At 47.6% G+C, this 13,320-nt stretch overlaps 1 pseudogene; it reads left to right on the top strand.

The window, feature by feature from the left end:
• The first annotated feature begins 299 nt into the window (after positions 1–299).
• LOC135537062 (calcium-activated potassium channel subunit beta-4-like) overlaps positions 300–13,320 on the top strand; it is a 99,022-nt pseudogene continuing 86,001 nt past the window's right edge.

Genomic DNA, 13,320 nt, shown 5'->3' with positions numbered 1-13,320 from the left:
GGGCACTCACTCCGAATCTAATCCCAGATGCAACATCCAGCCTTTCAGCAAAATCCACATCTCTACGGACCGTTGTGATATGAAGTAGATATCACGCGCATAAGAGCGAGGGGAGGAGGGGGGCAGGCACAGGCTGGACCGCAGCTGCCCCGCTTTCGCAAAGTTCTCCATACAGAAGAGAGGGCGCGGAGGCCGGTTGAGTGAGAGGGACGTTTTCCTAGCGGCTGCCAGTGTTTGGGGCAACACAGCGCAGAGCGAGAGAGAAGCCCCTCTCCAGCTCTCCTCTCCGTCACTTTCGGGCTCTTTTCAGACCGAGGAGGAGCATAATGGCGAAAATGAGGGTGTCATACGAGTACTCGGAGGCAGAGGATAAGAGTATCCGACTAGGACTGTTCCTCATCGTCTGTGGCATCCTGTCCCTCTTTATCCTCGGGTTCTGCTGGCTCAGTCCAACTCTACAGAGCATGCAGAGCAAACCGGCCAACTGCACGGTGGTGTCCGTGCTCAGACCGGAGGAGATGTTCGAGTGCGTGTTCACGTGCGGGGCGGACTGCAAGGGGACCTCGCTGTATCCGTGTCTGCAGATATTCGTCAATAATTCCGAGTCGAACTCCGTGGCTCTACTGCACTTTGATGAACAGCAACTGGTGCTGAACCCAAAGGTAAATGACTACAACTCTAGAACGAGAACACTGTGAAGGAGCACTCTAGACTTTATAGTCGACACAGTGTTGCAGTTACTGAATGCAACGCTGTGAACGATCGATACAGTAGCAAGGCAAAGTGTCTGGCTGGAAAAGTTCCCAGTCTCAGTTTATTGACATGAGCCAGATCGATATTATGTTAATGGTTTTAATGGTTGCCTGTTTTTAAAACTATGTTAATGTAAACACACTGTTTGTATTCTAATCAATTCTTGCTATTTTCTATTCCAAAAATATGGCAAAAAAAATCACAGATTAAATAATGAGTTTAACTTTCATAAAAGTCACTTTACAGCAAGTGTGAGAGGATCTACACCTGTCCAAGTCTATTCTAGAGACATAGCCTCATCATCACTCACAAAGAGAACCTCTACTGTGATGAAGAGGAACAGAGAAAACTAAATGACTCCCTTTGGGACAGAAAGCCCAAACGTCTGTGTGAGTGAAGGTGTCTTTTCTTTTCAGTTGGTCCATTAAACTCTCTAGTCCCATTGTGTGTGATATTACTTTTCAGATGTGCACCTCTCAGACTACAAGTCGGGAATGTCTTGGTCCTTTTGAGAATTTCTTCAAATTCTCTGTGGTCATCATCATCATCATCATCAGTTATTTCTAGCTGACTTCAGAAGGGTTGAAATCCAACCTTCTCATCTTGTGTTATTCTGTAGATAGTGTGTTCATACCTTTGAGGGGGTACTGTAGGGCATTCAACTCTTCCTGTCTTCCTGCCCCTCCTCTTTTCCCTCCTCTCCTCTGTTCCCTCCTCATCCTCCCCCTCCTCTCCTCCGTTCCCTCCTCATCCTCCCCCTCCTCTCCTCCGTTCCCTCCTCATCCTCCCCCTCCTCTCCCCCGTCCCCTCCTCTCCTCCGTCCCTCCCTCTCCCCCGTCCCCTCCTCTCCTCTGTTCCCTCCTCATCCTCCCCCTCATCTCCTCCGTTCCCTCCTCATCCTCCTCCCCCTCCTCTCCCCCTCCTCTCCCCCTCCTCTCCTCCGTCCCCTCCTCTCCTCCGTCCCCTCCTCTCCTCTGTCCCTCCTCTCCTCTGTCCTCTCCTCCTCCGTCCCCTCCTCTCCTCTGTCCCCTCCTCTCCTCCGTCACCTCCTCTCGTCTCCTCCGTCGCCTCCTCTCCTCCGTCCCCTCCTCTCCTCCGTCCCCTCCTCACCCCCCCTCCCCTCCTCCCTCCTGTCTAGAACAGACCTCTCTCCCGCTACACCACAGGTACTCCTCTCCCCCCAGCTCCATGGTAACACCACTGCATCCCTCCGTCCTGTGTCTTTAACACGCCTCTATGTTTACTGACTGGGTTCTATGGCAACAGGAGCACAGCTTTGAACAGTGATGCACGATCGCATGTGTCTGCATTTAAAGTGGCACCCTATTCCCCATGTAGTGCTCTACTTTTTTCCACTAAGGGAATAGGGTGACTAAAAGTAGTGTGCGAAGGGAAAAGGGTGGCCAAAAGTAATAAGGTACCATTTAGGACCAATGTAATCCCAGCCTGCTCTCTCTGAGCCTGAGCCTGTGGACGAGGTTAGAACGACTGCAGACAGTGGCACTGAGAGGAAAGAAGGGAGGACTTTGGCTGGTTACCAAACCAACCAGGGGTTGAATGAGTTGGCAGTAAGCTACCAAACCAACCAGGGGTTGAATGACTTGGCAGTAAGCTACCAAATGAACCAGGGGTTGAATGACTTGGCAGTAAGCTACCAAACGAACCAGGGGTTGAATGACTTGACAGTAAGCTACCAAACGAACCAGGGGTTGAATGACTTGGCAGTAAGCTACCAAATGAACCAGGGGTTGAATGACTTGGCTGTAAGCTACCAAACGAACCAGGGGTTGAATGACTTGGCAGTAAGCTACCAAATGAACCAGGGGTTGAATGACTTGGCAGTAAGCTACCAAATGAACCAGGGGTTGAATGAGTTGGCAGTAAGCTACCAAATGAACCAGGGGTTGAATGACTTGGCAGTAAGCTACCAAATGAACCAGGGGTTGAATGACTTGGCAGTAAGCTACCAAACGAACCAGGGGTTTAATGACTTGGCAGTAAGCTACCAAATGAACCAGTGGTTGAATGACTTGGCAGTAAGCTACCAAATGAACCAGGGGTTTAATGACTTGGCAGTAAGCTACCAAACGAACCAGGGGTTGAATGACTTGGCAGTAAGCTACCAAATGAACCAGGGGTTGAATGACTTGGCAGTAAGCTACCAAACGAACCCGGGGTTGAATGACTTGGCAGTAAGCAGGCAATGATTCACTTTAGTTACACTGTGTTGTAGTCAGTCTGTCTGTCTGTTCATGTTTAGTAGACTCAATCACTGCAGTCAGAGAGCTTGGCAGTTTGGGCTCCTCAGGCTTGGAGGAACTGTATAGAGTCTGAGGAGAGGATTGACTGTGTCCCAAATGGAACCCTGTTCTCTACATAGTGCACACTATAGGGAATAGGGAGCTATTTGGGATACAACTACAGTCCATGTTTGATGTTATCATCCCTGACCCTGCATGTTGATTGTAAGTTGTACAACCTTTACGTATGACTTGCACTTAGATTTAGCTGTTTATTATTGATTGATTGATTGATGTGTGTGTGTGTGTGTGTGTGTGTGTGTGTGTGTGTGTGTGTGTGTGTGTGTGTGTGTGTGTGTGTGTGTGTGTGTGTGTGTGTGTGTGTGTGTGTGTGTGTGTGTGCGTGCGCGCGTCTTTGTTCCTGTCGACAAAACCAACTGACTTTGTTGCTGAATCACTCAGTGATTTGTGGAAAAGGGAACATCTGCTTCAAAAAGGCTGTGTTTACGTAGGCAGCCCAATTCTGATCTTTTCATCCACTAATTGGTCTTTTGACCAATCACATCAGATCTTTTCACATCAGGTCTTTTTCATAGCTGATCTGATTGGTCAAAAGAGCAATTAGTGAAAAAAAATATCAGAATTGGGCTGCCTACGTAAACACAGCCAAAGTCTTGTAAATGAATCACAGATTTTTTTGATTGATTTCCTTAGCTGTTGAAACACCAAAACAAAGTAATGAATTTAAAGATCCTGGAGAATGTGCCAACTAGCCATTCTTATGTATGGTTGTCTGAGGAAGGAAATGAAAGAGAACTGATTGTGTGTGTGTGTGTGTGTGTGTGTGTGTGTGTGTGTGTGTGTGTGTGTGTGTGTGTGTGTAATGGTATGACTTCATTATAATGGGCACTAATATATCCTGTTTCTAGTCTGGATGGTCGGAGCGTTCCAGGAACAGAAGGGGTTGATTGGTTTGAATTGGCTCGTGGGAGGAGAGCAGTGGTTCATTTGAGCCGGATTCCACCTCTCTGTTTCGGACTGTTTTGTTCCGGAACCTATTTAGCTGGGTCTGGGTACTGGGTCTGGGTACTGGGTCTGGGTCTGAGTCTGGGTACTGGGTCTGAGTCTGGTCTGGGTCTGGGTACTGGGTCTGGGTACTGGGTCTGGGTCTGGGTACTGGGTACTGGGTCTGGTCTGGGTACTGGGTCTGGGTACTGGGTCTGGGTCTGGGTACTGGGTCTGGGTACTGGGTACTCTCGTGGTACTGGGTACTGGGTCTGGGTACCCTCGTGGCACTGGGTACTGGGTCTGGGTACTGGGTCTGGGCACTGGGTACTGGGTCTGGGTCTGGGTACTGGGTACTGGGTCTGGTCTGGGTACTGGGTCTGGGTCTGGGTACTGGGTCTGGGTACTGGGTCTGGGTACTGGGTACTCTCGTGGTACTGGGTACTGGGTCTGGGTACCCTCGTGGCACTGGGTACTGGGTCTGGGTACTGGGTCTGGGCACTGGGTACTGGGTCTGGGTCTGAGTCTGGTCTGGGTCTGGGTACTGGGTCTGGGTACTGGGTACTCTCGTGGTACTGGGTACTGGGTCTGGGTACTGGGTCTGGTTCTGGTCTGGGTACTGGGTCTGGGTCTGAGTCTGGTCTGGGTACTGGGTCTGGGTACTGGGTCTGGGTACTGGGTACTCTCGTGGTACTGGGTACTGGGTCTGGGTACTGGGTCTGGGTACTGGGTCTGGGTCTGGGTACTGGGTCTGGGTACTGGGTCTGGGTACTGGGTCTGGTCACTGGGTACTGGGTCTGGGTACTGGGAACTGGGTACTGGGTCTGGGTACCCTCGTGGCACTGGGTACTGGGTCTGGGTACTGGGTCTGGGCACTGGGTACTGGGTCTGGGTACTGGGTCTGGGTACTGGGTACTCTCGTGGTACTGGGTCTGGGTACACTCGTGGCACTGGGCACTGGGTCTGGGTACTGGTACTGGGTCTGGGTACTGGGTCTGGGCACTGGGTACTGGGTCTGGGTACTGGGTCTGGGTACTGGGTCTGGGTACTGGGTCTGGGCACTGGGTACTGGGTCTGGGTACTGGGAACTGGGTACTGGGTCTGGGTACCCTCGTGGCACTGGGTACTGGGTCTGGGTACTGGGTCTGGGCACTGGGTACTGGGTCTCGGTACTGGGTCTGGGTACTGGGTCTGGGTACTGGGTCTGGGTCAGGGTACTGGGTCTGGGTACTGGGTACTCTCGTGGTACTGGGTCTGGGTACACTCGTGGCACTGGGTACTGGGTCTGGGTACCCTCGTGGCACTGGGCACTGGGTCTGGGTACTGGGTCTGGGTACTGGGTCTGGGTACTGGGTCTGGGCACTGGGTACTGGGTCTGGGTACTGGGTCTGGGTACTGGGTCTGGGTACTGGGTCTGGGTACCCTCGTGGCACTGGGTACTGGGTCTGGGTACTGGGTCTGGGTACTGGGTCTGGGTACTGGGTCTGGGTACCCTCGTGGCACTGGGTACTGGGTCTGGGTACTGGGTCTGGGTACTGGGTCTGGGTACCCTCGTGGCACTGGGTACTGGGTCTGGGTACCCTCGTGGCACGAAAAATAATTGCTTCCTTTTTGCAAATGTAAAAAATGCCAATAAAAGCGATCAAAGTTCTTTCGAGTTTCCTCTTCCTTTAATTCTCCTGCCCCCATAAACAAACGTAATGTAAGAAATTAGATGTTCATCCCTGGCCCTAATATTCTGAAGAGTTGACTGGGGTCGGCCCCGGGTTATGGTCTGCACAACACTGTGACCTACCGTATGTGCAGTGGCGATTTTAGCATGTAAATCTTGGTGGGGAAAATCAAAAAGTGGGATGCATGCCAGCAAAGCCACAACATTAAACAATACATTCATTGCACTATAACGGTGACAAACTAAAGCTGTCCCAACAGCAGTCCCAACACCTTACCACTGCTATACCTGGTTATCAGCAGAGTCCCAACACCTTACCACTGCTATACCTGGTTATCAGCAGAGTCCCAACACCTTACCACTGCTATACCTGGTTATCAGCAGAGTCCCAACACCTTACCACTGCTATACCTGGATATCAGCGGAGTCCCAACATCTTACCACTGCTATACCTGGTTATCAGCAGAGTCCCAACACCTTACCACTGCTATACCTGGTTATCAGCAGAGTCCCAACACCTTACCACTGCTATACCTGGTTATCAGCAGAGTCCCAACACCTTACCACTGCTATACCTGGTTATCAGCAGAGTCCCAACATCTTACCACTGCTATACCTGGTTATCAGCAGAGTCCCAACACCTTACCACTGCTATACCTGGTTATCAGCAGAGTCCCAACACCTTACCACTGCTATACCTGGATATCAGCAGAGTCCCAACACCTTACCACTGCTATACCTGGTTATCAGCAGAGTCCCAACACCTTACCACTGCTACACCTGGTTATCAGCAGAGTCCCAACACCTTACCACTGCTATACCTGGTTATCAGCAGAGTCCCAACACCTTACCACTGCTATACCTGGTTATCAGCAGAGTCCCAACACCTTACCACTGCTATACCTGGATATCAGCAGAGTCCCAACACCTTACCACTGCTATACCTGGTTATCAGCAGAGTCCCCAACACCTTACCACTGCTATACCTGGTTATCAGCAGAGTCCCAACACCTTACCACTGCTATACCTGGTTATCAGCAGAGTCCCAACACCTTACCACTGCTATACCTGGATATCAGCAGAGTCCCAACACCTTACCACTGCTACACCTGGTTATCAGCAGAGTCCCAACACCTTACCACTGCTATACCTGGTTATCAGCAGAGTCCCAACACCTTACCACTGCTATACCTGGATATCAGCAGAGTCCCAACACCTTACCACTGCTATACCTGGTTATCAGCAGAGTCCCCAACACCTTACCACTGCTATACCTGGTTATCAGCAGAGTCCCAACACCTTACCACTGCTATACCTGGATATCAGCAGAGTCCCAACACCTTACCACTGCTATACCTGGATATCAGCAGAGTCCCAACACCTTACCACTGCTATACCTGGATATCAGCAGAGTCCCAACACCTTACCACTGCTATACCTGGTTATCAGCAGAGTCCCAACACCTTAGCACTGCTATACCTGGTTATCAGCAGAGTCCCAACACCTTAGCACTGCTATACCTGGTTATCAGCAGAGTCCCAACACCTTACCACTGCTATACCTGGATATCAGCAGAGTCCCAACACCTTACCACTGCTATACCTGGTTATCAGCAGAGTCCCAACACCTTACCACTGCTATACCTGGTTATCAGCAGAGTCCCAACACCTTACCACTGCTATACCTGGTTATCAGCAGAGTCCCCAACACCATACCACTGCTATACCTGGTTATCAGCGGAGTCCCAACACCTTACCACTGCTATACCTGGTTATCAGCAGAGTCCCAACACCTTACCACTGCTATACCTGGATATCAGCAGAGTCCCAACACCTTACCACTGCTATACCTGGATATCAGCGGAGTCCCAACACCTTACCACTGCTATACCTGGATATCAGCGGAGTCCCAACACCTTACCACTGCTATACCTGGTTATCAGCAGAGTCCCAACACCTTACCACTGCTATACCTGGTTATCAGCAGAGTCCCAACACCTTACCACTGCTATACCTGGTTATCAGCAGAGTCCCAACACCTTACCACTGCTATACCTGAAAATCAGCGGAGTCCCAACACCTTACCACTGCTATACCTGGATATCAGCGGAGTCCCAACACCTTACCACTGCTATACCTGGTTATCAGCAGAGTCCCCAACACCTTACCACTGCTATACCTGGATATCAGCGGAGTCCCAACACCTTACCACTGCTATACCTGGATATCAGCGGAGTCCCAACACCTTACCACTGCTATACCTGGATATCAGCGGAGTCCCCAACACCTTACCACTGCTATACCTGGTTATCAGCAGAGTCCCCAACACCTTACCACTGCTATACCTGGTTATCAGCAGAGTCCCAACACCTTACCACTGCTATACCTGGATATCAGCGGAGTCCCAACACCTTACCACTGCTATACCTGGCCATCAGCGGAGTCCCAACACCTTACCACTGCTATACCTGGATATCAGCAGAGTCCCAACACCTTACCACTGCTATACCTGGATATCAGCAGAGTCCCAACATCTTACCACTGCTATACCTGGAAACAGTTCTTTCAGCCTATTTTACTGCCTTTATAAAAACATAGCTGATATGGCTGACTTGCTTAAACAAATGTAGTTTCTAATGACAATTGAGATGTACAAACTATGGCATGAGGGGACGACAAGCGGATATGAGGCCATTTGTAATTTCGATTAAGACATTAATGAGCGAGCTAGGACGGACGTAGTCAATATAACTATTTGTTCAGCACTTTTGAAATGTACAGCGACAGAATTCAGAACATGGGCCGTTCTTACAATGTTCTCCCTGTACACCAACTCAGAAGTGTAGGATAAATAAAGGGGGCATGTATAAGCAGACAATGAAAGCTCTTACAATATTCAATGATGACATTTCTCTAAAACAGGTCATAGGCTACATGTGCACCACCAAGTCAGAACAGTAGGTGAAATTAAGAGGTGAAAATAGACCAAATTATCAGGGTGAGACACATGAGCTACTAACAGTTTACTACACAATATACACCGGGTATTATTTTCTTAGCTACAGTCTACACATCTCCTTAATATATTAGATAATTTATGCAGCAGCATGCAATACATTTTTGGACTCACGTTGGTGTGCTGTGCTCACTTGAACAGGAATGTAGTGCGGTGGCCCTTCGTTGACAGGAATAGCCTAGCTGTGGATTGTAGCCCATTAAGAATGATTAGCCTAGCTGTTGATTGTAGCCCAATATCATGGAATAGCCTAGCTGTTAATTGTAACCCAATAACAAGGAATAGTCTAGCTGTGGATTGTAGCCCAATAACATGGAATAGCCTAGCTGTGGATTGTAGCCCATTAAGGATTAGCCTAGCTGTGAATTGTAGCCCAATAACATGGAATAGACTAGCTGTGGATTGTAGCCCAATAACATGGAATAGCCTAGCTGTGGATTGTAGCCCATTAAGAAGGATTAGCCTAGCTGTTGATTGTAGCCCAATAACACGGAATAGCCTAGCTGTTAATTGTAACCCAATAACAAGGAATAGTCTTGCTGTGGATTGTAGCCCAATAACATGGAATAGCCTAGCTGTTAATTGTAACCCAATAACAAGGAATAGTCTTGCTGTGGATTGTAGCCCAATAACATGGAATAGCCTAGCTGTTGATTGTAGCCCAATAACAAGGAATAGCCTAGCTGTGGATTGTAGCCCATTAAGAAGGATTAGCCTAGCTGTGAATTGTAGCCCAATAACATGGAATAGCCTAGCTGTGGATTGTAGCCCGATAACGAGGAATAGCCTAGCTGTGGATTGTAGCCTGATAACATGGAATAGAATAGCTGTGGATTGTAGCCCATGAAGAAGGATTAGCCAAGCTGTGGATTGTAGCCCAATAACAAGGAATAGCCTAGCTGTTGATTGTAGCCCAATAACATGGAATAGCCTAGCTGTGGATTGTAGCCCGATAACGAGGAATAGCCTAGCTGTGGATTGTAGCCTGATAACATGGAATAGAATAGCTGTGGATTGTAGCCCATGAAGAAGGATTAGCCAAGCTGTGGATTGTAGCCCAATAACAAGGAATAGCCTAGCTGTTGATTGTAGCCCAATAACATGGAATAGCCTAGCTGTTGATTGTAGCCCAATAACATGGAATAGCCTAGCTGTTGATTGTAGCCCAATAGCAAGGAATAGCCTAGCTGTTGATTGTAGCCTAATAACAAGGAATAGCCTAGCTGTGGATTGTAGCCCAATATCAAGGAATAGCCTAGCTGTGGATTGTAGCCCAATAACAAGGAATAGACTAGCTGTGGATTGTAGCCCAATAACATGGAATAGCCTAGCTGTGGATTGTAGCCCAATAACAAGGAATAGACTAGCTGTTGATTGTAGCCCGATAACGAGGAATAGCCTAGCTGTTGATTGCAGCCCAATAACATGGAATAGCCTAGCTGTTGATTGTAGCCCGATAACGAGGAATAGCCTAGCTGTGGATTGTAGCCCAACATAAAGGAATAGCCTAGCTGTTGATTGTAGCCCAATAACGAGGAATAGCCTAGCTGTTGATTGTAGCCCGATAACGAGGAATAGCCTAGCTGTTGATTGTAGCCCGATAACAAGGAATAGCCTAGCTGTGGATTGTAGCCCAATAACAAGGAATAGCCTAGCTGTGGATTGTAGCCCAACATAAAGGAATAGCCTAGCTGTTGATTGTAGCCCAATAACGAGGAATAGCCTAGCTGTTGATTGTAGCCCGATAACGAGGAATAGCCTAGCTGTGGATTGTAGCCCAATAACAAGGAATAGCCTAGCTGTTGATTGTAGCCCAATAACAAGGAATAGCCTAGCTGTGGATTGTAGCCCAATAACATGGAATAGACTAGCTGTGGATTGTAGCCCAATAACAAGGAATAGTCTAGCTGTTGATTGTAGCCCAATAACATGGAATAGCCTAGCTGTTGATTGTAGCCCAACATAAAGGAATAGCCTAGCTGTGGATTGCAGTCCAATAACAAGGAATAGCCTAGCTGTGGATTGTAGCCCAATAACATGGAATAGTCTAGCTGTTGATTGTAGCCCAACATAAAGGAATAGACTAGCTGTTGATTGTAGCCCAACATAAAGTAATAGCCTAGCTGTGGATTGTAGCCCAATAACATGGAATAGTCTAGCTGTTGATTGTAGCCCAACATAAAGGAATAGACTAGCTGTTGATTGTAGCCCAACATAAAGGAATAGCCTAGCTGTTGATTGTAGCCCAATAACGAGGAATAGCCTAGCTGTTGATTGTAGCCCGATAACGAGGAATAGCCTAGCTGTTGATTGTAGCCCAATAACATGGAATAGCCTAGCTGTTGATTGCAGCCCAATAACAAGGAATAGCCTAGCTGTGGATTGTAGCCCAATAACAAGGAATAGCCTAGCTGTGGATTGTAGCCTAATAACAAGGAATAGCCTAGCTGTGGATTGTAGCCCAATAACGAGGAATAGCCTAGCTGTGGATTGTAGCCCAACATAAAGGAATAGCCTAGCTGTTGATTGTAGCCCAATAACGAGGAATAGCCTAGCTGTTGATTGTAGCCCGATAACGAGGAATAGCCTAGCTGTTGATTGTAGCCCAATAACATGGAATAGCCTAGCTGTGGATTGTAGCCCAATAACAAGGAATAGCTTAGCTGTTGATTGTAGCCCAACATAAAGGAATAGCCTAGCTGTGGATTGTAGCCCAATAACATGGAATAGTCTAGCTGTGGATTGTAGCCCGATAACGAGGAATAGCCTAGCTGTTGATTGTAGCCCAATAACAAGGAATAGCCTAGCTGTTGATTGTAGCCCAACATAAAGGAATAGCCTAGCTGTGGATTGTAGCCCAATAACATGGAATAGACTAGCTGTGGATTGTAGCCCAATAACAAGGAATAGTCTAGCTGTTGATTGTAGCCCAACATAAAGGAATAGACTAGCTGTTGATTGTAGCCCAACATAAAGGAATAGCCTAGCTGTGGATTGTAGCCCAATAACATGGATTAGCCTAGCTGTGGATTGTAGCCCAACATAAAGGAATAGCCTAGCTGTTGATTGTAGCCCGATAACGAGGAATAGCCTAGCTGTTGATTGTAGCCCAATAACATGGAATAGCCTAGCTGTTGATTGCAGCCCAATAACAAGGAATAGCCTAGCTGTGGATTGTAATACAATAACAAGGAATAGCCTAGCTGTGGATTGTAGCCCAATAACATGAAATAGTCTAGCTGTGGATTGTAGCCCGATAACGAGGAATAGCCTAGCTGTTGATTGTAGCCCAACATAAAGGAATAGCCTAGCTGTGGATTGTAGCCCAATAACATGGAATAGTCTAGCTGTGGATTGTAGCCCGATAACGAGGAATAGCCTAGCTGTGGATTGTAGCCCATTAAGAAGGATTAGCCTAGCTGTGGATTGTAGCCCAACATAAAGGAATAGACTAGCTGTGGATTGTAGCCCAATAACATGGAATAGTCTAGCTGTTGATTGTAGCCCAACATAAAGGAATAGACTAGCTGTTGATTGTAGCCCAACATAAAGGAATAGCCTAGCTGCGGATTGTAGCCCAATAACATGGATTAGCCTAGCTGTTTATTGTAGCCCAATAACAAGGAATAGCCTAGCTGTTGATTGTAGCCCAACATAAAGGAATAGCCTAGCTGTGGATTGTAGCCCAATAACATGGAATAGTCTAGCTGTTGATTGTAGCCCAACATAAAGGAATAGACTAGCTGTTGATTGTAGCCCAACATAAAGGAATAGCCTAGCTGTGGATTGTAGCCCAATAACATGGAATAGTCTAGCTGTTGATTGTAGCCCAACATAAAGGAATAGACTAGCTGTTGATTGTAGCCCAACATAAAGGAATAGCCTAGCTGTGGATTGTAGCCCAATAACATGGATTAGCCTAGCTGTTGATTGTAGCCCAACATAAAGGAATAGTCTAGCTGTGGATTGTAGCCCAATAACATGGAATAGCCTAGCTGTTGATTGTAGCCCAATAACAAGGAATAGCCTAGCTGTGGATTGTAGCCCAATAACATGGATTAGCCTAGCTGTGGATTGTAGCCCAACATAAAGGAATAGCCTAGCTGTTGATTGTAGCCCAATAACGAGGAATAGCCTAGCTGTTGATTGTAGCCCGATAACGAGGAATAGCCTAGCTGTTGATTGTAGCCCAATAACATGGAATAGCCTAGCTGTTGATTGCAGCCCAATAACAAGGAATAGCCTAGCTGTGGATTGTAGCCCAATAACATGGAATAGCCTAGCTCTGGATTGTAGCCCAATAACATGGAATAGCCTAGCTGTGGATTGTAGCCCAATAACATGGAATAGTCTAGCTGTTGATTGTAGCCCAACATAAAGGAATAGCCTAGCTGTGGATTGTAGCCCAACATAAAGGAATAGCCTAGCTGTTGATTGTAGCCCGATAACGAGGAATAGCCTAGCTGTTGATTGTAGCCCAATAACATGGAATAGCCTAGCTGTTGATTGCAGCCCAATAACAAGGAATAGCCTAGCTGTGGATTGTAGCCCAATAACATGGAATAGCCTAGCTGTGGATTGTAGCCCAATAACATGGAATAGCCTAGCTGTGGATTGTAGCCCAATAACATGGAA

This window comes from Oncorhynchus masou, unplaced genomic scaffold (assembly GCF_036934945.1).
Source record: "Oncorhynchus masou masou isolate Uvic2021 unplaced genomic scaffold, UVic_Omas_1.1 unplaced_scaffold_705, whole genome shotgun sequence".
NCBI classification, from domain to species: Eukaryota; Metazoa; Chordata; class Actinopteri; order Salmoniformes; family Salmonidae; genus Oncorhynchus; species Oncorhynchus masou.
Note: the sequence above shows the minus strand (reverse complement) of the source record. Positions and strands in the feature narration are given on the sequence as shown.